Here is a 23,827-nt window from a genome sequence, read left to right as displayed (position 1 = left end):
ATGTCCTTCTCACTATAGTCAGCTACCTCATGCATGAAAATCATCAGTCGTCATAACAGAAGGGAGCCTTTTGTGAAGACCCCAAAAGTGATGAAATTTCAATGCTACCACTTTCAATTCTGACCATCTCTGACACTCCAGTGGAACAGAAAACCCTGCCCTTTTGAAACCAGTGAAAAGAGACCTTTTGAGCCTCCACAATGTCACACCTTTATTTGTGAGATCAAAGAGCCCATTATTACTGAATTCCTGTTCTCTGGGTAGGTACTTAAGTAATTTTTCACCTCTCTTCAATGTCTTAAATACTTTATTCCATGAATTCCATGAGGAAGAGTTTCCATTTTAATCATCCTTGAGAACCTTATTTGAAATGTCTTTGATTTTTCAAGATCCTTATTAAATTGTAGACACCAGAGCTGGTCTTATTATTCCAGTGGGATGACACACAGCAGTTTGTAACCTTCCTACACTTTCTGAGTATAAATTCCTGGGCTACATGTAAGCATTGCGTTACCATGGAAGAGCCTTTTTGCTGGTTTTATTTCTCACAAGCTTCTTCAGATTAATTTCTTTCCCCGTTATTTCTTGATGAATGAGTTCTCCTGGCACCATGTTGAAATACATGTAGTTTTATTAAACTGCTTACCAAGCTGTACAAAGTTCTCCATGATACTGGGTGGTCACTCCCCTAATATTTTAGTCTCACACAGATTTTAGGGGCATTATTTTTGCCTTTTCTTTAGGGTCTGTGGTAACAGTTTCAATGACATAGGGGCAAAAACAGTCTAGGAATCTACCTATTCAGTGGAGAATACTCTCTTACAGTTACTGGTTTGGTCCCATGAAGTAACCATGTTTCATATTGATTTTGAGTTGATTTTGGTTATCAGTCTTCCAGTTAATTATGATCTTGAAATGTCTTCAACTGTATTAATATACCAAAAAAACCCCCAAACAACCCAAACCAAAAAAACCCCAAATAACAAAACTCAAAATGCAATAATTAAAGCATTAGTCTGCAAAGGTGAATTTATATGACTACAAATAATCCCAGCTTTACCAGTGACAATTAAGTTTCATGGCAATGTTTTGTAGGGTCATGCAGGATTCCTACATGTGATTTTCAGTTCTTGTCTCTTGCCCATTTGTGGGGGTTGGGGGGTTGAAGGGGAAGTGTATCACACTTTGCTCCCAAGGTAGAAATATTTCCCATCATTCAGGGAATGTTTATTACAAACAGCTAAATGTAGCACTATTGGTCTTCTGCCACTGCACTGATGCAATGCAGTCCATCTCACATGGTGGAAGAAGGGAAGAAAAGGGAAGAATTGAAAAGCACAAAAGAACATAAAACAGTTTCCAGGCCCTATCTCACTTCAGCTCTGTAAAACCTTTTCATTAAGATGTATTGGGCAGCATCAGGAAAACAAAATCAAATCTTCATGAAAGAAAATGAGGGGTTTTTTGTGCCTGTTTAGTGTCAGCCATGAACATTGGCCATTGCAGAACAGTCAGCCACTGATCCAGAAGAAAAATCTTCAAATAAGAGAGGGGTTAATCTCAACATGAGGCATCCCACAATGATAGTACTTTGATTTGAGACCTTGTATTATAAGGCACATCTGGGAAATATTTAGTGGCTTGACTGACCCTGAGGAAGCTGAGAAATGAGTCAGTGAAACTAAAACACCTGTTATTTATGGACTTAGTTTGTAGCCCAGCTGCAGGTAGAATAAGAAGACTCAATTTCAGTTGCAAATGCAAAGTATTTAAACATTTACTTACACATGCATTAAGTAGATAATAAGCAGTAATCAAATCTATTTATTTCTTTTTCAAAATATCTGGATGCATTTACAATTATAATTAGTTATTCTACAGCACTCTCACACTGTACTACTTACAATACAAAAGGTATTAACACTATAATGTCAATATTAATAAGCAGATCCCTGAGAAAAAAATATGATAGATTTAAAGAAGTAATTAACATGAGACAATCTATGGATACCATTTTAAAAGCCATGTCCCTAGAGTTTGAAACTAGTTTGTAGAATATAATAGAAAATTTTCTTTTTGGAGTAGAGACCATATACCTCTCTTCGTGTTGGCATTGCATCTATCATGCTGTGGAATGTTAAAAGAAAATTCAAAAAATTGTGCAACTGCAGTCTCACGTAGTCAAAAGGGCTGTTTTCACTGATTTGTAAAGGATAAAGTTTTCTGTTCTGTTTTTCTAACTCTGTAGAAGTGTTATACTGAAATGCTAAATGAGTTTTCCAGAAGGCCTATTTCAATATCATAAAAGCATATCCAAAATTATACCGGCACATTTATTATGGAAATAAGCACGGGTAGGAAGCAGTTAAGAAAAATGGGCAAGCCAACTCAGCAAAGCTTAAGCCACTGAGTCCTTCATGAATAATCTAAGTTTCAGATACCTTTTACGTGTATACCCTTTTTGCTTTAACAAAAAAGATAAATTTAAACTACAGAGCTGGGCTGTATTCCATTTCCCCTCTACTGTTCTAAATAAGATATCCAAATTCTTTCCATTTGTCATGGAGAATTAAGGGCATATTTTCATCGTGGATTATATAGTCTCAATTGGTAATATGCCATGTTGTGATGGACCACAAAACATCACATAACCTGGAGCAAATTTCAGATGCATGGAAGAAATTCTAGTTGAACAGCAAACCATGAAAATCTAGGGGAAGCTAGGCCTCTCTGACTACAATTAAAGCATGCAGCAAATTTGTTCCACCAACAGGTTTTCCTGTGTTCAGTGATTGACAAGGTTTGTTCAACTTCTGCAGCACTGTGCGTACTAAAGTTTGTGCATGAAATTATTACCACATATGGATTATACAGACACTTGGCAAACTGAGAATACAAAAGCAATTAAGCAAGTGAGGCGAAACCCAATATATGCCTCTCCTTAGCAGGAGACAATACAAAACTCCAAATCAGTATTTAATTGAATGAATGCAGTATTAGTCCTTTGATAAGCCTCAGAGAAAACATCTTCCATCAATAGGAGTTGCGCCTCCTAACAGTGCTCTGCCACCAGCAGCACCACACCGTGTCCCTAGCTTTTTCCCAGCTCTATGCCAGTGACCAGTTTCTTCTGGGTATTCAGTTCCTTCACCTTTTCTGAGGATCCAGAAAAGTCCTAGGGATGGCTGTGGTTTTGTAATGTAGACTTTCATCCTTAGGATTTTCACTAGAACTACTATAGCAATTAAATCAAAATAATTTTCTTGGTCAGATCGACTCAGGCCAGACTTTGAATCAGTAGTCTCTGCAAGAAAGGTGAAATGTTATTACCAGCTCAGTGGTAGTAAGTTTTCAAAACATCCTAGGTATTTCTAACTCGCTTACTCATGGTACTGTCTGTAATGACACAGGAGGTGTAAAAAGATGCACTTTAAGTAGTTGGTTTCTGAATATTTTGTAGCAACCATCTGTTTCTCCCTGCAAGCTTTATGTACATATAATACCCTCACAACGTCACATCTGATGACTTGTACACATCAATGTTGCGGTAGTTGGGGACAGGGGCAGTCATAATTATAGGCCAGTTTCACGGCCAGATTAATTTTTACTGCAGCCTTGAAGTTTTACTGTGCTTTGATGATGGAGGACCATAATAATCTGCCACAAGTGTTGTCAGATGTCAGTATCGCTGTATTTAGAGCACTGGATTGAATTTGGTACAGTGGCTATTATTGTTACCATGAAACAAGCTTACTGCTTTGTTATTAAGAAGCAAGGAAAAAGCAGAATGTGCCTGACTTCTGAATAACATAGGTACTTTCAAAAGATGCATTCATTTGCAGATTTTCTTAAAGATGATCCTTCATGCAGAGTTCCTATTGCTAGTAATGGCTATTTTTATGCATTTTTTTTTCCCAAAAGGATAAATACAGCATAGGGGTACATATGTAAACTGAAGATCAACAGAAGTAAAAAAAAAAAATAAATAATAAAATCACTTCGCTCTGTTACACTTATTATACCTTCACTGAATCTGGGCATAAAGGCTGATGTCTACCCAGAAATACAGTGACTTGAGAACAATTGATCTAGAGAAATGTCGCAGCACTCTCCAAACTACCAAGCTGCAACAAGGTCTTTTACCATCTCATACCAACATACTCTTCATGCCAGTCCCTCTGCTGCCTTCTCCTAGTCTCTCCTCATCCAGGGCGCTCCTTCTCTCTCTCCTCTCTGTTTCTCCTCTCTCTTCCTCGGCTGCTCTCTCTCCATTGGCTCTCAACCACTTAACAGAACCAGCCACAGCTGCACCTTATCTACACTGGCCAACCCGCAGCCCCTGAAGCCAGCCCACAGCTCTATGTTATCAATGTTAATTAACCCAGCTTCATTCCTCTACAGAGAAATGCTAAAGAATGACACAATTAAACTCAATGTGTAGCAGTCCTGAAAATTTGGCCCAATATTTCTGTAGTTGACACATTCAGCATGTAATTAATCCCAAGTGTTTCACCTTTCTCTTCCTGCTTTTTATTATGTACATAGGCTACACCTTGATCTTAGGTGTAGGACAACTGATAACTGGTTCTGAGAGGAATTGTAATCATTATAATAATCATGTCTGTCAGCTTATTTTTTTCCTGATTCTTGCTGCCATTTTAGCCACTGGAAGTAGTCCCAGGTCCTATATTCCCCTAACTCAGAAAAACAATAACAGAAACCAACTCAGTCCATTTCCATACCTTGAGAGTTTTATTGATACCACGCAGACACCATCATTGATGTGAACAGTGTGCACACTGCCTGTGCTCATGACGTGCATCTTCACAAAAAGTCCAAGACATTATGGACGAGTATCACCATTCACTTCCTTACAGTGCCCTGTCTGAGGCATTTTTGTAACAAGCTGTGAAATACCAGTAGTGCGCTAAGAGAATTATAAGAACTCACGACTTTGCACAGGTACTTTTATTTCACTTGATAAAATTCAATTTTTCTTGGTTTTTTCTAGAGATTTTAGCTATTTACCTGCACCTGCTTACTCCTTCTAGCATCTCACATACAGCTTCTCAGCAGACCAGCAGAATTCTTCTCAGACACAGCAGCTGAGTGGGATGTACCAGGAGAAGTTCAGTAACTGCAGCAGCTGTTTGAATAGTGATCAGCATAGGGCAATCTAAGAAAAGCAGGTGATACAGATAATGCATGAAAATCACCAGGTCTTGTAGGCATTTATCGACCAGAAAGACTACCATGCTAGGTGTGATTGAGCAGTGAATAACTAAATTTATGGAACGAACATCGCAAAAAAGGGTGGTTTTTATGATAGAGATATACCCTGGCTTCTATTTTTGAGTCTATAAATACTTTTTGAGTACTGTTGTGGAGTTTTATGAGCACTAATGGATTAATAAGGTTGTGTCACTAACGTGAACACTGACTGCTCAGAGGAAATAAGTAAAGCCTGTATCTTTAGAGAGACAGGACTTAAGAAAGAGATATTGCATTTGGGTTTTTTTTCCCTTGATATTTTGGGGTGTGTGTGTTTTGGTTGGGTTTTTTTTGTTGTTGTTTGGTTTGGTTTTTGGCAGATTAACACACTAGCAGTTGTTCCTGAGGGGCAAGGCTATAGCCTCATAAATCCCTATTTGGATATCAGGACTACTGCTAGGAAAGATCTGTTTGCTATACAAGCAAGTACAGGATGCTTTTCTTATGATAAAAGACAAGAAGAGTCATGGAGTGCATCTCAACAAAGTTGGCTCTCAGTGAAGAAACTATTACTTTTTTTTTTTCCTTTTGACTGTTAAATATGGCATAATATATGTGTGAAGCAAAGAGGGAAACCTTATTATCAAGGTAAAGAGTGAGGTTAAATGCTTGATTTTGAACAGCCTGTCAAGATGCTATATAGCTGAAAGCTTCTTTGTAGTTTGTCACAATATATTAATATGTCTTGTACATCCTTCTGCCCCTATTTGACTTGCATAGGGATTTTAAATTACTTCTCAAATGAACATTCTGAATTCTGTAGGAGTTTGCTGGCTTGCTGTCTGATATTTCTGATTTTTGAACATAGATGCATAAATCATTACCCTTTAAAGCTTCTTCTAAAATTTATTGCATTATAATTAACAAGGATCAATTTAATAAAAGCAGGAACACTTTTAGAAACACATTAAATCTAACCAAAATTATTATGACATTTAAGAGCAAAGTGCAAGGTGCTTACTCTTCCAACATCAATCATGTGCCGGTATGGACGGGATTCATTTCACCCCACTATAGCCATCTAAATATAAGTCATCACACCTCATCTACTCACCTATTTTAATATTCCTATTAAATCAGTGGATAGAGACAGGAATCCCCGGGGGCACACCAGCCCATTCTCAGAGAGGTGAAATAAAGACACCTATTTCTTACTGGTAAATATAGATGGAGCTAGATGATGTGAGGTAGGAGCTTCATTTGTTTGTCCACAGGTAAGGATCTTGTGCCACTTGAGGCCACTTATGGTATCCAGGATATCCTTGTAGATGTGACTCAGGATTGACCCACAGAAGACCCTTCCGCAGTACTAGCTGGAGGCGAGACAGGTAGACAGAACTGCATCTACCTGTTGCAGTGCCTAAAAATGCACTAAATATGTGACTGTTGCCTCTGAATTGCATCCAATGACTATAAAGGGAGCTCAGGCACATTTAAGTACCAACACTTACCTGAAAGTATGTATCACTGTCACGCTATCTAAAACTGGCAGGTTTACAGGAGGAAGGAAAACTCAAAACAGACTGAAAGTTTTCCTGTAAGGATACTCAGAAAAATAAGCAGGACAGCATCAAGAGAGGATGTTGCAGGGCCTGGGCCTCTCTTTGTCCCATCTGCCAGCTCTGAGACACATAACATTGAGCTGAAAGTCTAAAACCACCAGCTCTGAAATTATTTCTAGGGAATATGTGCAAGGATGGTTCAGGGAAGACTGAAAAAATGTATTATAAGCAGTGGTTATCACTACTGGTAGAGGTCGATGAAGGCAGACTAGCGAAGTAGCTTGAGATCACTGGCTTGCAAGATACCAGCAATTGCATCAAAAGAGAGCACCACAAAGTAGTTTTGGAAGAACAGCATCCTACAGCTTCAGTTGGCTTTCATTCCTAGCCCAGGAAAGGGTCAAAGACTGTCTTCCTAAACACAAAAATGGGATTGTTAAGAGGACAAAAGGGACATTCATAACTAGAGCAACAGACAGTCTACAAGCAGAGAACTGTTGTGGCTTCCTAGCTTCTCAGGCCAAAGCAAAGTGAACACTATGACTGACCCACACGGTGTTTACTGCATCCCTGTGCCCTGGTCCAAGTACTGCAGGAGAGTAAATTGTTCTTGACTTGAGCAATAGGACTTGAAAACCAAACTTCTGCTTTCTGCAGTCTTTAATTTATGTGCTTATCTAACAAGTTTGCCCTTAATGTAGGCTGACTTGGCACTGGATTGTTTGCAATGATAACTTAAAAAAAAAATTATATTCTTTTGTATTTATTCTCAGGTATGAGTTGCATCAAAGATTCTCTTTATACTTATGCCCCCTGCCTCCCACCACCCTTGCCCTGCTCCTTGAGCACATTTTTCCTAGCCATGGCTGAGATTCCTTCCTCCTGGCTGTTGACAGCTCACCATGATGTTTGGGAACACTCCATTGGTGCAGAAAATGGCATTCAGTCACAAGCTGTGGGCCTGGACTTTCTCCTGTCTTCGCATGCATTCTGGTAGAATAGGTCATATGTCTGTCAAATGGTGTTGCTAGCAATCTCTGTGGTAACCCAGCTGTACAAGTCCTCTCATTATCCAAATGAACATTTCTATTTACTTGCTTATCCTGAAGTTTAGCTTGCGTGGCCCCTGTAAGGATGCCGAGGACTGCTACCAGAGACTGTCCTCAAGTTAAGCCTGAATGTTGTGCCTCCCAGCTGTGCATGTTTGTTTGCAGAGGTGGCAACTGTGCTCACAAGAGTGGGCTAGCAGGAAGGAAAGCCCATTTCTAGCTCATGCCAGCCATTTCAAAGCTGTTCCAGGAGTTCCAGGGACAATGACGCCCTAGGCAGCAGGACTTGTGACATGGGTAATTACTGTCATATATACCCGGGTGACTGTGTATTGTTGCTGAAGGCCCTTTTGGGCAATAAATCTAAGGCAACATTTAGTGAAGGGTTGACCATGCCTACATGTTGACCTACACATTGACAACTGGACTTCCTTGTCTCTTTGAGAACCCAAAAAGATAACCTCTCTAGCACCCCTACAACATGAGCAGGAAGAATAGGAAGCTCCCACAACCTCCATGATTTCACATGATTTCATGCTACACATCAGGAATAAATTACTCTTGAAGAATTAATGTTTTCCCATAAGCCATAGTATTGAGGATTCTGCAGTGTTCCCTTTGTGGTACTCACAAAGATTGTATTCCAGTGCAGCGCCCACCCCAGCAATGGGCACAAGTAACACTGGAGGTTCTGGTTTTCGGATAAGGGTAAAGCCAGGCTTTCTAAATAACCAGATTGTAACCTCAAAAACATATTTTTTTTTAAGGAAAAAATAATATTCATTTAGTTGCCCTGTCATCTTCCAGCTCAAATTTCATTTTTATCTTCTGTAATATATTCTTCATATTTAAATTCTTTCTCCAAGTCCTTTTAGTTTCAGTATCTTAACAGGCACATAGGCATTAAATGTGCTTTTATTTTTTGCTTTATTCTTACCAGAGATGTAAGCGGGAAAAATTATTCCTGTCCATGTCTAAACCTCAAATATTGTTTATTAAACACATGTTGTGTCCCAGTATGGAGATAGATGCACTTCCCTGAGAGGACAAGTGACAACTGTATGTCTGATTTAAGTACATTTGGGATGAGAAGTGCTGTATATCTGTTGCAGCATTATAAAACGTTCATTTAGACTTGGCTTTTTTTAATTTATTGTAGACTCATGTATCAGTATTAGAAGTTGTAAAGCAGTTCAGCATCCATAAGAAGAAAAATACATTGCCAGTTATTACCTCCCTCTCTGGTATTAGATTGTTGAAACAAAGAGGTCTAGTGGAATGTCTGGCTCTTAAAATTATGCAGGTATGTCCCACAGAAGCTTAGCAGTTATGGCAGGGCAGTAATTGTATTTTGCCTGAGAGTTTTTTAAATTATCTGGGCACCAAAAAAATAATGACATTTTTTTAAGTGGTGGATTCAGTTGGGGCTACACAGGTATGAGCAGTCTCTCTTCGTTAGTGTTTATACCATGGCAGTGCTGAGGGACATCAGTGGCAAGCAGGGCCTGATGGTACTTGGCACCGAACAAACAAGGTAGAGTTTGCCCCAAAGAGGTTATAACCTAAATACACAAGTACTGAAAGGCAAGGAGAGCAGCCCCACATCACACAGGAGACTGGGAGCTGGGGCGACAGCCCACTTCTCCGTAAGCTGGAACACCTCTAAATCAGATTGCTTCTCTCCTGAAGTGCTTGTCTTCAAGTCACGGGTGCCTTTCCAGCAGCTAGAGTGTTTTTTTGCTGCAAAACCTTTAATGTTCTGTCTGTGAGGTAGACCATATTGATTTAAAAAACAAAACCAGAAAAAGAGCAAGAAGGGTCTGCGTAGAGCTGTCAAGGTTAAACTTTGAAATGATTAGTCACTTTCTATTGCAGTCCGTGCAAACTACCAGCATTTCTTAAACATTTCTTTTAGCAGTCACTTACTTGAATAATTAACTCCCGTGACCCTGCCTTGTCATTTACTGGTTAACATGGTCAAATGCTATCATTAACTTTCAGCCTTAGCTGTGCTTTCTCATACTTTCCACCCGCTGAATCAAATGCTCAGGCTCAGAGCTCACGTTTCTAAATGCAGAAGCGTGTGGACTCTTCAGAGGCCACCTCTTGCGCAGGCAAGTTGGCTCTGGTGCCACGTTCTCCATGTTTTCCTTGTCTTTTTGGGTCCCTTGTTTCTGGGCAGCCATGTCAGGGAGAGAGCAGAGGTTTACCTCACAGTGGCCTTTCTTTATCAGGAAAGCCAGGAAGCTGCACAAATCCCTGGCATGCATCCACCTTCAGCTTTCTGAGAAGCAGATAGCGTGTCCCAGCCTGTGCTTCATTTAAAGAGGCAGACCATTTGGGGTGAATAGTTAAAGAGCATAGAGCACTGAGGCATCATTTTGCCTGGATTTTTTTCTCCCATCCAAGGAAAAATGCAACCAAAGCAATGGCAGGGACTTTGAAGCTGATTCTGGCTAACAAAGCGATAAGGTCTCCTCAGGGTGTTACTGAGAACTCCTGAGTTCTTCCCTATGGGACCAAATTTTGCAGGTCTTGATTCAATGGGAAATTTTGTCTTGGAGACAAATACAGGGTTTGATCTGAGTGTAAAGTTTGCATTTTGCTTTCCTACTAGGAGTAGGGTGGGAAACAGCAACACAGCAAGCTCCCTCCATCCTCTTGATGCACAGGCAATGGCAAAATGTCATCCACCTCAGAGAAAGATTTATGTTCTTGTCCTTTTAAATCCCTGCCTTACACTACACCATTATCACAATACATAAGGTAATGGCAGGAGTTGAATGAGTCATGGGAGACTTTCACTTAGATTTAATCCAAACTTTAAAAGCTGCCTACTCTGCATTGCCACAGCGTGGCATGTTTTTAAGCTACAGGAAATACGCTGCATTCAGCAACATCACATAATGTTAATGGCTGAATAATCCACCCCGTGGTCCTCAGTGTCAGTGCTATGGGTGACAGGCAGGGTTAAAAACCAAAACTCTGATTATTAATTTTGTCTGTCACTAGCAAAGATAATTATTTGAAAATGGAGGCTATTACAGAGCTTGATTCAGGGAGAAAACCGCCCAACTTTTAAACTTATTGTACTGGAAAACCTTTAAACTGCTCTTCGGTACATTTAAGAATTCCCGTGCTCTCTCTGGGAACAAAATCTAAAACAAAATCTAACATGAAGGAAACAGGTTTGCTCTGATGCCAGAAGTGCTCTAATTAATGTATCTGGCTTTCATGGTGATAAATGGGGTCTGTCAGAGGGTAATAATTAATTCTTAATAATGTGAACTTCTCAAGGTCATTTTGCCCTTAGGTTTTTAGAGTTCTCCATAACCAAAACTGTTACTGTAAATAAACAAATCTTGATTTGCTACACATGTGGTACAGGTATGTGTTTGTATTAGTGAGCTCAGCTGCCCTCAGAAGCAGACATGTCGTTTCTGATGCTGTGGCTACTGGCCTCCCACCCTTTGTTTGCACTTACTGTCATGTTGGCTCATACTGTCACTGCAAAGCTACCCACCCTCTTCATAGCCAGGATTGATCCACAGTCTGGGTTTGATGCTGGCAGCCATTGTGTGGGTAAAAGGCATCAGTTCCTCTGCTTTAATATTCTCACCTCTAAAATTAGGGTCTATTTTGTTGCTGGAGGAGCCTACAAAAAGGACATGAAATGTTAAAATGGTGTGTGTGTGTGTTTAAAAGTGATTATAACACCAGGGAGAGAAAAAAAATATTCCACCCCCACCCCCAGACCCCCACCCCCAAAACACTAATCTCTGTTCTGCATCTGTCTACTCATTTACCCTCTGGTAACACTGTTGGCTCCCCCTTTCTCTACAGTTCCCTCTCTCTCTCATGGAAAAACTGGGCAGGAAGAGGTCATTGAAAACATTCTTGGGGATTGAGGCTACCAGGGCTTGCTGCTGCACAATTACGCAAGCAGATCCTTTTGAAAAAAAACTTTTAAGAAGGAAATAGGCAGCTTACAGTGAACAAGTGAGAACAGTTCTTATTGTAACTGCGTGCCTAGTACTGACTTTCCAGCCTTATACTGTAAATCGGGCTGCGCTAAGGCATAGCTGAGGACATGAAACTGAAGAGAGAAAAAAATATGAGATAGCTATCTTCATGTTCATCATTTTAGCCTTTATTCTGTAATTTAAACTCTTAGTAGAGAAAGCTTGGAATTCTATAAAACATGCATTTAATAGTAAAGAAAACATAGATGTCTAAGCATAGGTGGCAAACACCAAACTTCCACTCGTTGTTACACAAGGGGAACACTTTGGGCTTTTTTGGTTTAGTTTTTGTTTTTAACATGGGATTTTTTTAGGTTTTGGAATGGTGAACTTAAAGCTGAGATAGGTAAACACAGTTATGGTTCCTGAGTAATCCTTCATTGCCAATCAAAGTAATGACTTTCTTTCTCTTGCCCTTTTTCTTTCTCTCTCTCACTTTGATTTATACCCTGGAGTTTTGCTCAGTGATTTTTCAGAAGCTTCAGAGAAGTTAAAATAAACATGTTTAGTGCTGAACAGATTCATCTTCTCTTCATATTTTTCCTCCAGTTCTTTGCCATGTTCACAAAGCTGCCGTGCAGAATCTCTGCCTCTGGATGACAGCCCCTGACATCCTCTGAAACCATAGCTGTCCCACACAGACATGTCCTTTTGGGGCAAGTTTCTTCTGTGGAGGGGAGGCAGTAATGTGCCCTTTAAACTGTCTCCCCTCTGGGTTAGGAAACATGTCTTATCTAGGTCACTGGTCAAGTTATCACATCTGTATGCACAACCATCTAGGCTTGGCTGGAAGTCTGCTGGGGACAGTGGGAGGCTGTGCAGGGACAGGGTCCAGCTGCAAGGTCAGGGGCTGGGTTTGGGAAATACCTCCGCTATTGACTCTGCACGTCACACGTGCACTTCAGGGGAAAATTATATGAAATCTGTAGCTCCTGGCTCTAGCACTTATATATTAATTTCTCCTCTGCTTTTTCAAACTCTACTTTCTGGCTTCATGTTTTACCTATTCAACACAAGTTCACCAAGCTGGCTGAAAATAATATTACATGTGCTGGGTCTTGCATATTGTTGTGATACGTATAGTAACTTTGAAATTTTTATTTTAATAAGAACTATGTCATGTTTGCCACCGATGGCTACAGTTGCAACCCACCTTACCGTAAGAAACAGATTTAAGTCAGAGGGGCTACTTTGCATAAATGAAGGCAGAATTTTAAGATAAAAGCTTCAAATGATTAGATTTCTTTTTAAATGTTCTTATATTTGTCAAGTTTTGCTATGAAAATTCAGGGCTAACATTTAATAGACAGAGGTGCAAGGTGCAGGAGTGGAGCCATTACTATACTGTGATTATCCAGTTCCCTATAAACTGACTATTTTTACACCACTGCCGCTGTGAAAAGCAGAACTTGGGGGAAAAAAAAACAAATCAAAACCCCTCAGCTGCTCACAGCCATGCATATGTCCCTAACCAATGCTGTTTTTACGCTAATGACTTTAGATATTAGTACCAGGGAAATCTCCGATAATTGGGTAGATGCCACACACCCACTTCTGTGGATGCCTCTCCTCCTTTTGCTTCGTCTGGTTTATGGCTCCTTTGCATTGTTGTTCTTTATTATTAACAGACCAGCGGCATATTGTGCTCCCAGCTGGTACTGTGCTTTCCTGTCTATATGCCTTCATGTAAAAAACCCCACTGAATCAATGTCTTGCCAATGTGTCTAAAGGTTGAAAAAAATAACTTTAAAATGCTGACATGTGTTTGTTTTCTCAAAACAAACCTTGTGCCTGTAATGTTAGAAGCTCTAATTGCCTAGGGAGTTTCTTCCTCTGACTGTGTGAAAGTTGACAATAAAAAGAAATATTCTTACAGGGAAGTCTTTTTTTTAATTATTTTTTTTTCCTCTTCACCAAATTGTTTCACTATGAATCAAGGTTGTAACTAGAATTATAAAGCAGTAGAAGGAGCCAGGGCTTTCATTCAGGCCCTGTTTCACCCTGAGTCCTCAGGGCCTGGATCACCCCACTGTTTTCTGGGACGTTCCAGCAGTTGCAGAGGTGGTGACAGCTCAGCCTCCAGCTGGGAGGAATCCCCAGAGCCCAGAGATGACAAGGGTAGGACCCTGGGACAGCAAGAAGCTGCTGCCGTAGGACAAGGCTGCTGGGGTTAGAGGTGCTCGGAAGGCTTTGGGGAAGATGCCTTCTTCCTTTTCCATGGGTCCAAAGCAGATGCTGGGGCTTGATGCCAAGCAGGGATCACTGGAATGGGGAGGGGGGAGAAGGGTGTGTAAAAAAGCCTTCATCTAATCCTCCTGTATCCACTAACCCTGCACTGGAATTGAATATTTTAATAGAATTATAGAATCATTTCGGTTGGAAAACACCTTTAAGATCATCACATCCAACCATTAACCAAGGACTGCCAAGTCCATCACTAAACCGTGTTCCTATGTGTGACATCTACATGTCTTCTAAACATTTCCAGTGATGGGGACTCAGACACTTCCCTGGGCAGCCTGTACCAAAGCCTGACCACCCTTTCAGTGAAGATTTTTTTTCTAATATCCAACCTAAACCTCCCCCGGCACAACTTAAGGCCATCTCCCCGTGTCCCATCACTTGTTACTTGGGAGAAGAGACCAACACCCACCTCGCTAAAACCTCCGTTCAGGTAGTTCAGGGAGTGATAAGGTCTCCCCTGAGCCTCCTTTTCTCCAGGCTAAACGTGTCAACTTGTCTTAATCTAAAACAAAGAAAACCCCAGTGGGTCTTAGAACAAGTTAACTTTCTGGATTGCGGCAGGGGAAAGACTGAGACTAAGTGTGTATTGGCATTACACATGCCAATATGTATATACTGAAATATACCATGAAACTTGAAAACTGGGCAGCAAGTTCTTCTTCCAGCAGCACGGCTGCACAGAGGGGGCTGGGTGCCGTACCACCCTGACCATAGCCCAGTTCTGGGAGCCACTGGGAGCCAATGGGCTTGGCAGCAGCAACACAGGCAGTGCTGTACTCAAGGATCTGAAATGAAGCCAGCATGGAAGATGTCCTACAGGCTTTGGGGAGCTGCTCCTCTGGCATGTATACAGGCACCCCTCCCTTCTGCAGGGCATTGCCTCTGTACCAGCACTGGCTGGGCAGCTTGAGGTGCCACAGAGTACTGCTGGGTAGAGCAGGGACTCAGTCTCAGCTGCTGGGTAACAGTGTCTCAGGACAAAAAGATACTGATATTTTATGTAAAGTGCATGTGACTTCATCTGAACCCTTGCTCTGCAAGGGCTGAGGTGGAAGCTTCAGTTATTGCTGGTATTTTTCCCATAGGATCTGACATAAATCAAGAACTGAAAATGAGGTGGGATACCCAAGGCTTCTAACTCACTTTGCAAAAACAGAGTGTAATGTACTGAAGAGGGAGTGTCAGGCTTTGGCTTTTTTTAATTTCCTGGCTATTGTTGATTTATATCAGAACCTTAAAGCTATTTAGACACAGTGTTTTGTTGGTATTTCCTTAGTATGAATGAGTGAAAGGGGTGACATATTTCATGGAAGTTTATGTAGGTATTCTTCTCAGAATAGACCCAAAGGGTTCTTTTGGCATCAGCACATCCATTAGGCAATTGTTGTTAAGATGCATAATAGGTACCAGGTAGACTTTGTGGCTCCTAGAGGTTTGTCATGCCCTCTTCCTTTAAACAGATTTTGTGTATGGCATATATATAGAATTTTGTGTATTTATACTACATACCAAACCACAGTCCATAAAATTCTCTGGTCTCTCTTATAAAACACTTACTTAGGATATATGCCATGTGTGGAAAAATATGTGCCAAATTAGATTTTACAAGTTTTCATGCATGCTCATTTAGATGATTTATCAACCTCACTATCAGGATCTTTCAAGAAAGAAAGTTTTTTCAAAGCTACAAAAAGGAAGCATATACCATGTGATTAATGCCAGTGCTTACTTTTAATTAAAACAGCTGTGAAATAAAACAACAATTAAAAATATATGAAAATAAGTACCTTCAGAGACATTACACTAATTCTTGTATTTCTTTGTTCTTACTAGAGGCCAGTGATAATCCTGGGAGCAGTTCACAACTACATCCCTTTTTATCAGTTCACGTTTGGCCTAAACTAATGGTCCTTCCACTTTTCTTTTTTTTTCTTTTTTTTTTTTTTTTTTTTTTTTTTTTTCCAAATTGGTGATAAAAGCCCAGAGATCTGCAAGTGAGAGCTGAGTTCAAAGCTCTGCCTTGGCAACTGGAGACAGCATAAGCCAGGCAGCAGCCCAGGGCCACGGGGAGTGCCCCCTGCCACCCCTAGTGACAGTGGTGTTCCTCACCACTCGGAAGTCCAACAGCAGGGCCTCAAAAGCAGGGAGGGAAAACCACAGCAAATGGCTTGGGCAGATGGAAAATAGACCAAAGCAAGGATTCTTCTGACCTCTGTCTCGCTCACGTACAAAACTGTCTTTTTCAGAAAATTCCCCAGGAAAGCACCACATTGGCATCATCCTTTGAAGTCCTCATGAGCAGATTCTCCCTTTGAAGAGCATCAGCTTTCAGCTCAGCTCCTTGCATGTGTAGCTTAAAAATGTCCCTATCACATTCCAAGTGGCATTTACAAGGATGGCAATGCGCTGGTGCTGTGCAGTGTCCTCCCCAGCTGCCTCCAAGGGTTGCAATGAAGACTATAAATTCTAAGAGTATTTCTGATCTAAAGAGCACAGCAACCAGATTTCTAAACCCAGATCATGCCTTTACCACTCACAGGTACCATTATCAAGTCACTAAGCTGGCATTACACTGAATTTCTTAAAACGAAGCCATGTGCAATGGCAAGTCAAAAAACCCCCAAAAACCTCCAGAAACAGTAACACTGAAAATGTGGGAGAAAGCTCTGTACTTCAGGAATCTTTGTTCTTACACTGTTTCATTTTCACTTCTTCATAATACTAAAAATGAGATTTTTCTCACCAATTAATTCTATTTTTGTTCAGGATGTGCAGCCAAATTACTGGAAATATTATAAAAGTAATTTCTCACAGTTTAAAAGAAGTAAAAGCCAAGCCATTATGGAATACATCCAGCAGCAACAAAGGAGATGCTGGTTTGACTTGGTGCAAAAAAATTATGTTTTTCCCACTGAAAGTTAATGGCAAAGGCTAACCAACACCAGCTGGGGGAAAAAAATTAATTAAAAATTACTTGGCTTATAGGGAAATATTGCTCTCTCATTTTAAAACACAAAACACACACAAAAGTGTGGGGGTAGAGTGTACACTTTTTCTAAATGAGGAAGATATACCTCTTCCTAAATTGCACAGTACGAATCCCCAATCATATGTCATGGTCTAAATCTCAAATAAAAGTTGCATGGGTTAAATTGACAAGTTAAATAATCAGAGGAGAATATTAGTCAAAAGCTTGCTCCCACCAAAGATTTGATAAATAGTTTCTGAGAAAAGAAGAGACTGCTCAGTTCTGAAACAGGCCCTGGAGACATTTGGATATTATTTAATAGGAAGAGAGTTTATCCTGGAACAGACCATGGTGCATGAGAGTGGCTGAGCAGGATGAAAGACCAACAGCAGAAGTACAGGGTGGTATCTATCACTCCAACCTTTTCCTTTCCCAGTCAGACATACCGCTGAATCTTGTAATTTAAATGCAGATTATGTGTCCCAGCAGGAGTGCCTGAACACCCTGGAACCAGTGTCACATTTCAGTAGGGATGTCAGCAACTGTTTTGTGTTGCATCATTTAAAAATATTTTGTTCTCTGCCAAATGTAAATATTTTTCATGCTTTTAAATGATGGTCTTCCTTCTACAGATGCTTTTTACTCTTTTAAGGGGAAAAGCATTCATTTCTCTTTTTCTGTACTACCTGAAAGCTAGTTTGTCTCCTGTTTACACAGGAGGAATGAATCTCCCCATTTACAGTCCCAAGATGGCTGAACTTCAGAATGTTTGGCACCTTGACATGCTTGAGACATGGGCCCATGTGAACCTAATGAAGTCCAACAAGGCCAAGTACAAGGTGCTGCACCTGAGTTGGGGCAATCCCAAGCACAAATATAGGCTGGACAGAGAATGGATTGGGAGCAGCCCTGGGGAGAAGGACCTGGGGGTGTTGGTTGATGAGAAGCTCAGTGTGACCCAGTAACGTGCATTAGCAGCCCAGAAAGCCAATCATATGCTGGGCTGCATCAGAAGTGTGGCCAGCAGGTCAAAGGAGGTGATTCCATCTGCTCCACCCTCGTGAGAGCCCACCTGGGGCACAGTGTTCAGCCATGGGGCCCCCAACATAAGGACATAGACCTGTTGGAGTGAGTCCAGGGGAGGGCCATGAAGATGATCAGAGGGCTGGAGCAGCTCTCCTGAGAAGGCAGGCTGAGAGAGTTGGGGTTGTTCAGCCTGGAGAAGGCTCTGGGGAGACCTTACAGCAGCATTCCAGGGCCTCAAAGGGGCCTACAAGAAGGCTAGAGAGGGACTTTTTACATGGACATCTAGTGACAGGACAAGGGCGAATGGTTTTAAACTGAAAGAGGGTAGGTTTAGATTAGATATTAGGAAGAAATTATTCACTTTGAGGGTGGCACTGGCACAGGCTGCCCAGAGAAGCTGTGGATGCCCCATCCCTGGCAATGCTCAAGGCCATGCTGGATGGGGCTCTGAGCAACCTGGTCTGGTGGAAGGTGTCCTGTCCATGGCAGCGGGGTTGAACTAGATGATGCTGAAAGGTCTCTTCCAATCCAAACCATTCTATGAGATGGACAATGCAGACATGGTACAATGATTGCTCTCAGTGGAGGTATAGGAGGTATAGGTGCCAGGTGGCACAAAATGCTGTGAAGCTCATATAGAGAGACAAGCGACCCCAAAGTCACAGTAATGGTATGGCCCAACAGGTATTTGTTCTCAAGTCCATAGGTTCAAATGCTAGCGTGCGATTAGCTACGTAGCTAAATTATTAGTGTGGTCTTCTGGTGCTATATTGGCAATTGTCACCAGGGGTAAGGCCTTATCAAGTCTAGGACTAAGGTGAAAAATTCAGCTGTGGCCTAGGAAGTCCCATCTATTGCGACTCATCTCCCAAATGAAGAACAAATGCCTTTAAAAAGGTTAATTCTTAGACTGGAAGTGGGCAGCAAATTAAGATGTGGGACCCAGGAAAAGTGACTGGATGATGTAGCAGAGTGACAGAACAGGATTCAACCTGAGCGCTTTAGAGGAAGCCACACTACACAGCTGATCCCAGTAACCTGTATTATGATATGGTGGGCAGAGGAGATAGATAGAAACACACTCCAAGCACACCTTGATGGAATACTACTAACTTGTATGTCCAAACAATGCAACTTTTGTTTTAGCTCATGGGCACTTAAATAATTAGTTTAGGTAGAACTGAATCAAATGGGACGTATCCCAGCCTAAGAAACGTTGTTCAAACAACAGCAAATTTATGTGCAGGGTAAAAGATACATCCCGCAGGTAGGTTTTTACTACATTTATAGTCTAGACTAGTATGTGTGGTGCTGTGGAGGGCAACTACATGTGTAAAAAAATTATATCCCTAAGAAGTACACAGAAAAGAAATGACACACTGAGAAGCCCATCAAAACTTACTTCAAAATGTTGTTGTGATGTCTGTGTAAAGGTTTTTTGATTCTTCTTCTGTTGCATGATAGAAAAGTTAAATCCTTCCTAAAAACTTGCATGCAGGCTGATTAGTGAGCAAAACCAGACACAAAAGTGAGAAAGGACAAGGTAGGCTTTGGCAGGGGTACGGGGACATTACTGTTCTTCCCACTGAATCGTATCTCTCTAGCAAAATGTATTCCATAGGTGAGGAATCAAGAATTGTTTCCACATTTTTTGATGCTCATTAGGAACTGGTAGGAGAGAGAGCAGATCAATATTTGACAGCCTTCTTTCACAGGCATAATCTTAAAATCTCTGTGTTTTAGAGAGAGATTTTGATGTTCTCATTCTTCAAGCCCCTGGCTTTTAGGTTTGTCTTTACATGTTTCAGTTTACAATCTGAACCAAGAAAACCATCGTTTTCTATGTTTTGTAGACTTTGATCCTCTGAAAATCTGATTTAATGAATTCTGCCTTTTGCCTCTTACCTAGATAAACAGTCTTTAAAAAAACCCAAAGAACTCATGCCATCAACAACACTAACAAATGTCCTGTCTGTGAGCACAAGTAGCAAGAAAATAGCCTTAGTAGTGTTTAGCCTGCAGATACCTGGTGGAACTCCACAACCATAGATTCTAATTAAGGGAATGACTTTTCAAGAAAGATTAAAATAAAGAAATGCATTTAGCTTGGCTAAACGAAGACGGAGAGGGAATAGGACCTTCAGCAACAATAAGAAGATTGTAAACAACAATGGACAAGAGCTGTTTAAAGGAAGAGAAAGAACACTTTCTTAGGCACCAAGAACAATAAGAAACAATGGATGCATAAATAGAATAAATAAGTTCAATGTTGATTATTAGTATTCTTACTATATTACATCTTTTGAATGAACACAGGGATGTTACTCGTCAAGGATAGATTTATTCATGACCAAGGAAAATGGAAGGGCTATGATTACCCTACTACCACTGCTGAATGTTACATCTACTTTCATGTGAGCAGGGAGAGGCTGTACCAATGTATATCCCCTCAGCATGGAAACGTTAATATCAGGTCTGCTTTCCAGGCAGCCTTTGTAGACATGTTCACCACAAACAACATTTAGGCTGAAAAGCCATTTCATCCTTCAACAGAGCAGTGGTGGAGCCACCCCCTTGCTACTGCAGAGAGAGGAGTGATCAGGAAGGCAATGGAGGCCGTAGAGCATGGTGTGCCCGTGGTTTTGGCACTGCATCCAGGGGCATGAGGTGTTCTGTTTCTAGCACGCAATCGGGTAGATCCTTGGCTCCACCATCGGGATTGCTTTGTCAGGTGTCTAACCAGCTTGGTGGAGATGACAGAAATAAAGCTGAAGCCTTCATAGTTTGCTAATGCTGTTCAACCATGCTGCAGGGTTTTCTCCTACTTGCTTGGGAGAAAGACACATTTTTGGGTTAGATTAGCTTTGAAGCCTCTAAGAAAACATAGCTTTTAACTCATATTTGAAAAGCCAAACTCAACATTGGAGAGTATTTCTAGGTTATCAAGATTCAGGCTCAGGCGGAAGTCTAGTTGGAGCAAGTGCTAACGCTAAAAACTCTCATAAAAAACCACTAGTGTTTGGTAATAGAAGCATACGCTATTATTGCTAAGAAAAGTAGGGTCTTTGAATTAATCTGGACTGCATCCATTAAAGCTCTTCTAGAAAAGCATAACCACTTCCACTGAAGCCTCAGGATCCAGAGATGGATATGGAGCCAATACACGGTTCCGGGTGTCCAGAGTCAGAGGTGAATCCAGCAAGGCTCCGAAACTGCCATCTTCCATGGTCACCTGGGGACAGTTTCTGATGGTCCCTCAGAGCGTTCCTTTTAAAATAGAAAAAATAATCACTTTTGCCCCTCCCTACTAACATTAAATGCCCTGCTTTTCCTCTGTCACATGGGCTTCCCAGGTGAGCACCTTCCCTCTGTTCCACAATGTGGACAGAGCTGGGGATGTGTAATATTTTATGTCATTCTAATGTGATGTGTTTCTCAACGTTTACCAGCAGTTATTTAAATAGAAAAATAACTGGGATTTTTTTGTTGTTGTTGTTCCACTGTAGAGGATGCATGCTAGTGTAGCGTTACAGTACTTGCCATGCAATTGTGATGGCATGTGATGGCAATGTTTCCAAATAGTCTATTCCACAACAAAAGGTCAGCAAGTAAGCACTCAGACAGACACAGTGACAGACTTCCTTTCTACCTGACATGCAATCTTCCCAGGAAACGAAGACAGAAATTACTGAGTACGTTTGTAAAACATAGAATGAGAGGTGTGTGTACAAAACCAATTAGAGGAAAGAATTGCTTTTTGCTGCTTTTTTCCTGGTGCACTCTTTTGGAAATTTACCTCCATATACTAATTAACCTCTGGGTGACTTTATGTAAATTAGATGGCATTCTTAGCAGTATAGCTGTGGTAGTGTAAGTGATTTTAAGTAATATAAAGTACTTTAAAGGTAGCCAACAAAGTTTCTTTTTAATGTATTACACTATAAAGATGTTGGAATGATCAGGCTCTCTTGGAATGAGAGCTAGATGAGGAGGAGAAAATATGAAAAGTGATGTGAAAGATACTTGGAAGATACACAGAGTTCATCAGCTACATCACCAGCTTGATAAACACATCCAGGACACTAACTCAATGTAGAAGTTTAAACTGACAGCATCTCAAGACCTGGTCTCACACACTGAAAATAGATATTAAGGATGTTAACTGGAGTTCTAGAGCCCTTGGTGATCTCAGAGAAGTAATTTCACTAAATCAGAGAGTATCACTTAGGAAGCCAGGTGATTGGCTTCGCTTATGATGGCTTGCTGTGCAATTAGTTTTCCTCTGTGTCTGAGACATCAGCGACAAAGAGCCTTGTGAGGAAATTTAACTAAGGAAACAGTGGCCACATTTATAAAGATTTGTTGTTATACCTAAAAGATTTCAGACCAGAATTAGCCTAGGTGACCTGGTGTTGCCCACAAACACCCAAAGCACTTGGGACAGCAAAGACATGAGGAATGACCAAATCAGTGTCAGAAGAGCTGGAGTCCATGCTGAAGCCAAGTGTGCTCCTGATGCCCACTGAAGCATTTGGCATGACAAAGATGTCTGGCAATGGCAGGAAAATGTAGAAACCTATTTTAGGATGAGATGAGTCAGACCCTAAAGATGAACATCTTTCTCCATGAGAGAAGGTGCAAGGGTGGTTGATCCTGATGTAAATGCCTACAGTCCATATTTAGTCAGAAATATCCCAGTACCTCAGGCAAGCACAGCTAATATAAGGAGTGGTGCTGGGAGATGAGAGAGGTAGGAGATATATCACATAGGTGCCTGCTGTGTATTATTATTATTATTCGTAACATGTATATTAAAGCATTATACATTAAAATGTGCTTATTACATATTGCATTACATGTCATATATATTATTGTCAGGGTGCTGACACATCATTTAAATTAAAAAGAAAGTGAGCTGATTCAGCCCCTGGAAAAGGTGCTCAGCTCAAAAGAGTTGTGACTCTCAACCCCAGAACGCTACTGCCTTGCAACCCACACTTAGGCTCCTTAGGTGCTGAGACGGGGGCAATTCTACTATATAACAGGTTCCAGCCATTCTTCTTGGTTAGTTTAAGAAGCTCCCTGCTCAGTGCTGTGACTATGGTGAATCCCAGGCACCCGATTCTCCCCATGACATATACAGAATAGGTATTCCACACTGTATGGTATTAATTCAATACTGGGAGTGTACAAGCGATCTTCAGCGAAACTCAGTCTTGTCATCTATGGATGCAAAGCCAGGTGTCTGGAAGTTAAGCCCAGTAGCAGCTAGCCTGTAGGCTCGCAAATTTTGCTGGATTTCGCCTGTCGTCTGAAACACTCAAACACTTGGAACAACACCAAGCAACTACCTGGTTCACTTTCTGCATTGAACAGATAATCAGGCTGAGGGATTTACTACAAGGCAGTCTGAAAAAAAAAAGAGAGAAAACTTTCAGAGAAATACTAAGGGAAAATTATATTGTAATGGCATTAGGCAATTTTGCATGCTGCTGTTAGACGGGCGAGTGAGTTTTCCGTATGATGGAGGGGCAGGCATGGTGATAGCCGTGATGATGAGGATTTCCTGCTCAGGGCATCCTGACCATCAAAGTCTCCCCAGTTACTCTACTGGGAAAGTAACCTGCTTAACATCTGCCCTTCACCCACCCTTTTCCCAATAAACCTGTTCCTGCATGAAGTGGGGATACGTAAAATTCTGAAAGACGTCAAGGAAATTTCTAAGATCTCATTTCCCTTTGCTTC

General features: G+C 41.0%; 1 long non-coding RNA gene across 2 annotated transcripts in view; it reads right to left on the bottom strand.

Moving 5' to 3' along the window:
• Window positions 1–1,809: 1,809 nt before the first annotated feature.
• The window catches only part of LOC130145112 (uncharacterized), a 31,750-nt gene continuing 9,732 nt past the window's right edge, over window positions 1,810–23,827 (bottom strand). The window contains exons 2-4 of one of the 2 annotated variants that reach the window (XR_008820378.1): window positions 11,346–11,477; window positions 5,029–5,176; window positions 1,810–3,304 (exon numbers count right to left, since the gene is read on the bottom strand). This is a non-coding gene — a long non-coding RNA (uncharacterized LOC130145112). The remainder of the gene's footprint in view (window positions 3,305–5,028; window positions 5,177–11,345; window positions 11,478–23,827) is intronic. The other variant, XR_008820377.1, reaches the window with a different exon arrangement.

Source organism: Falco biarmicus, chromosome 2, assembly GCF_023638135.1.
Source record: "Falco biarmicus isolate bFalBia1 chromosome 2, bFalBia1.pri, whole genome shotgun sequence".
Lineage (NCBI taxonomy): Eukaryota > Metazoa > Chordata > Aves > Falconiformes > Falconidae > Falco > Falco biarmicus.
The sequence above is the reverse complement of the archived record's forward strand: the minus strand, read 5'-3'. Positions and strand labels throughout refer to the sequence as shown.